The sequence below is a fragment of the Melospiza georgiana genome, chromosome 27 (assembly GCF_028018845.1).
Source record: "Melospiza georgiana isolate bMelGeo1 chromosome 27, bMelGeo1.pri, whole genome shotgun sequence".
Classification (NCBI taxonomy): domain Eukaryota; kingdom Metazoa; phylum Chordata; class Aves; order Passeriformes; family Passerellidae; genus Melospiza; species Melospiza georgiana.
The window spans coordinates 5,771,379-5,775,941 of NC_080456.1; positions in this window are offsets into that span (position 1 = coordinate 5,771,379).

Consider the following 4,563-nt stretch of genomic DNA (forward strand, 5'->3'; position numbering starts at 1 on the left):
TGGAATTATTAAAAGAAGCTTTGATTAAAGACAGGGAGTTAATTTAACAAGAGTAACTGGTTTTCTCTTTTTGTTTTCATGCAGAACAAAGCCCAGCCAGGGATGTGTCAGGGCTCACCTGGAGCAGCAGGACTCACTCAGCTGCCCCAGGAGATGGGCAGAGCATCCCTTTTATCTCTTTTGGGTGCTCTGAGTGGCTTTTGTCCACAGGCTCAGAAATGAAATTTGGCTGTGAGGGTGAAGCTCAGAGCAGCTGCCTTTGATCCTGCCAGGCTCGGGCCAGACTGGCTGCAAACAGCCTGGTGTGTCCTGTTTGATCTGAAAATATCATTTATTCTGCTCACTTTGGGAGGGGAGGGGGCTTGGAGCTCCTCATTTTCCCTCTGTCACGGTGACACTGAGGTGAATCATCCAACAGGGGAATTCAGCCTCATCTGAACTCAGCAGTTCTGGAGATTCTGGTTTCTGCAGAAACTGAGGGCTTCGGGGCAGGGATTATGCTGTGTTGGCTCAGACCTTTGGATCTGAAACGCCATTAAACTGAAATTTCAGCTTGTTAGTTCTTGGAGATGGACAGACAGCTTTCTTTCCCAGCAGTGGGAAGGAATTTCTTTGCATTATTTTTTCTTCTTCTTTGATATAAAGAAAATGCACTTTATTTTAAAAGTGCTGATTAAGCCTGGCTGAGGGTCCACCTGCACAAACACCAAACCTGACTGTGCAGCTTGAGAAACACAAATTAAAATATTCCAAAATAAAATAATGAAGTCCTCCAGCATGAATCCAGCTGGGCACCTCTGCCTTCCTCCCCTTCCTCCTCCCACCCTCCCCAGCCCACTCCTGCCTGGGAGAGCAGAGACATTTCAGACCATTTCCCTTCTGGCTGTGCCCTTTGCAGCTTTCCTCTCTCGTGTCTGACTCTCGTGGCTGCAGGCAAGACAAACAGCAGAATTCTCAAGGAAACGCTGGGGTAAGGGAGGGAAAAGGAAAAGCCAGTCAGAAAAAAGGCAAATCTCATGTGAGGGCAGCTCTTGCTCTGTGTGTTTGAGCTGTGCAGCAGAACCAGGGCTCCCTGAGCCCAGAGGAAAGCAGAACAAAACAACCAGGTCGACATCAGGGTGACTTGTGCAAGTCTCTCTTTAATGACAGTGCTGCATGAAGACATTGTTGGTGTCACATTTACCTGTGATGGGCATTTTATACATTCCTGACTCCCAGGGGAGCCGTGTTTGCACTGGAGATGTTCACCACAAGAGGTAGTGGCTTTATTTTTCCTGTTTTCCTTTTTTTTTAAATTATTATTATTATTTCAGCAGGATTGGATAAGCTGGTTGGACCTACTGGAGTTCATTTACTCTTCAGCCAGGAAGATAAAGAGTTCTGTGGAGTGGGAGCAAGCAGGCAAGCAGCAAATACAGTGCAGGCAGAATTCACTGGCTTTTAATTCAAACCTGTTTGGGGGTGCAGAGATCCCCAGCCAGGGCTTCAGCAAGCTGGGAACCACAGGGAGGGAAAGCAGGACCAGGAAGACTCAATAAGCAGAACAAAAGCTTCAATTATAAATCATGAATCCCAAAAGAGGGGCTAGAGCAAGGCTCTGAAGGTCTGGAGGAACAAAGAAATGAAATCTTCTGGTTAAGGTGGTTTTACAAACCGGCTCAGTGCCCTCCCCATCAGCAGCAGGGGTCCTTGGGGAAGCAGGGGTTGATTTTTCCAGGGTGAAAGGAACAGTGAGGTCTGGGTTTGGCAGGCTCAGAGCTGGGGAGAGGCTCCCAAATCCCTTGGGCTGGGCTCTGAGGAGCTCCCAGTGCTCTCCCGGTGCCAGCACACCCTGCCCTGCTCCTGGCACTGCTTCACTCCTTGGGCACCAGAGCTGAGGATGACTCTGGTGCTGTCTCCAAGAGGGGAAGGCTCAGTCCTGGGTGTCAAAGTGCTTTGTTTGCTGTCTGGAAGTGCAGGAGTTTTCTAGGGAAGGAAAAGCTGCTGCAGAGCTGGGCAGGCCTGGCACTGCCACCCTCCCAAGGGCACTGGGGACCTTCACACTCCCTCAGTTCAGCCTGGAGCGGTGGCAAGGAGCAGTTTCAAGTGTCCTGGGCATGGAGGCTGCAGGTGGTTCCTCACAGCCAATACTGCAGCTCTGGGAATCACACCTGGGGTTTGCTCCACGTGGAGGACCCTGCCTTCTCCTGCAGCCTTCTTCCCCCCATGGCATTTTGGACGAGTTTTTCAGGTGGGCTGAGCTCTAAGGTTCTGCTTCTAGATTCAGAAAAAAAAAAAAAAAAATTGGGAGCGAGGTTCACAGCACTGGAGATGAGGATTTTAAAACTGGACACAAAGTAAAATTATGGCACAAAGTGAAGATATTATCCACATCATCCTGAGGGATATTATTATTCCATTTATCCTGTTATTATTCCTTTTATCCTGAGAGCTCACACCAGCCTTCAGTACAGGGCAAACATCACCTATGGCAACTTCCAAATGCTTTAAAGCTTTTTTTGGTCTATATATGTCATATTTGCTATTTTTGTTCAGCTCCTCAGCTGTTAATTCCCTAAGTCAAACAGATCTTTCTGCTTGTAAATACATTTAAAAATCGACTTGTTGCTATTTTTCTGCCCCAAAACCTCCTGCCTTTGCATCATGCTGTGGATATTGGGCCACAAGTCTGAGTTGATTCTCATCACTGAGTGAATTTGTTTGGTTAAAACTGAATTTGTTTGGTTTATACCTCTTTTTGGAAGAAAGAGCAGCTCATGTGTGCCTGAGATCCCTCGAGTTGGAGTTCCCAGCTTTGCAGTTTTTGGCTCTGAAGAGCCGGGTTCAAACGTTACACAAGGCTGTGGGCTGAAAAATCAAAGCCCTGGATTGCAGCCCATTCCAGGAACGGCAGGTTTGGAACAGAAACCTGGGGATTAAGGTGGGACTGCTGCTTCCATTTCAGAAAACAGCTGGGATTATGTGCTAGAGCTGCTGGGTGTAATCTCCTCCTGAAGCAGGGCTGGAACTCATCCTGCCAGCACAGGAGAGTGCTCTGCTAGCAACACAGGAAATCCAGGGAATTACAGGAAACCTTGGCAGAGCTTCACCTCATCTGAAGCAGGAACTGAGTGAATATTCCACAAACTGCATAGAGAAAAAAAGGGATTCTATTGCTTTCCCAATTGTGATTTTACTCCTTTAGAAAACAGCAGGAAATTGCACCCTGGGAGTCTGCCCCTGGTTATGGCTATTGCAACATCCTGCAGGGATTTCTAGCCAGACCTATTTCCACGTTGTTTTATTCACCTTGCTGCGTTTTATTTACAGAGATATTGCAAAATATCATGTGAACTGAGTACAAACAGCATGTAGAGCGTGGCTTTGGCAGTGCCAGATTCAGCGTGGTGGAATGATGCTCTTGTGGGGTTTCCATTCCTAGAATCCATGGAAAAATAGATAGCAGAGAGTAAGGGATGCTGGAAACATCCAGACCTTCCCAGAGTCCAGCTTGGACACAGGAGCTGGTCCAGGCAGGGGCTTTCTTGGGTTTTTATTCTGGCTTTTTCCAAAATGCACAGTTTTATCTCCTTGACTGTTGATTTAAATTAGGCACAATGTTATTCTGCACTCTCTGGGGAGAGACAGAGGCAAATCAGACCCGAGGCGCTCCTTGGGCCCCTGATTCAGGTGCGAAGCAGCAGCCCTGGCCTGGCTGGGTGCTCAGGGTGCCCCCTGGCACAGTGTCCTCGTGTCTGTACATTCACCACGCTGCCACCCTGCCCTGCTGTCACCTGGGCAGAGCCTGGAGATGAGATGCTGGTGGGCAGAAACCGCTGATGGGAGCTGAGGGGGTCCTGTTGGATGTACACCATGCAAGACAAGGTTCCACTCCTTGAGTTTCTCTCTCTCCATCTCTTTTTTTTTTTTTTTTTGGCTTGGGGCTCCACAATGCATCCTATTCATTCCTATTTACACCGATGGTTTGATGTGAGACTGATGCCCCCTTCTCCCTTCCACCCGTGGCTCATAGGCTCCCACTGCTGCAGGGTCTGGGGGTGGCAGAACCTTCTTGACCCGTCTGGGGACCTCTGAAAGTTCTTGGGTTGGTTTTTATGGGATTTCTGAAGGCTTCAGCAGTTAAACACCGGGTGGGTCAGCTCGAGGTGAAGGCAAAGCTATTGCACGGAGCTCGCAGAGGCCCTGGCTGGCTCCTGCTGCCAGGGGGAAGCATGGCCTTGTCTTTGGTGAGAGTTGTACCCAGCGCTACCTCCTGCTGCCCCGTGGCCACCCCGTGTCCACAGTGCCCTCCAGGCCGGGCGGTGGCCACGGGCGAGAACCGAGCGAGAGCTCCTCGGTTCCTGCGCCTCCACTTCCAACACAGCGCGAGGCTGGCTCTGAAAAGCGCCCTGGGGGCCGGTCCAGAGGTCACCCAGAGAGGTGAGACACCCTCCCACCTCGTTCCAACCCCACCAGGTGCCCGGGCACCGCGCGGTGCCCAGCTCCAGAGCTCCAGCCCCCTCCCCGGCACGGATGGCATCGCTCCCTCTTCCCCCTCCGTTCCTAAAAAAAAGCGGGCGCTGT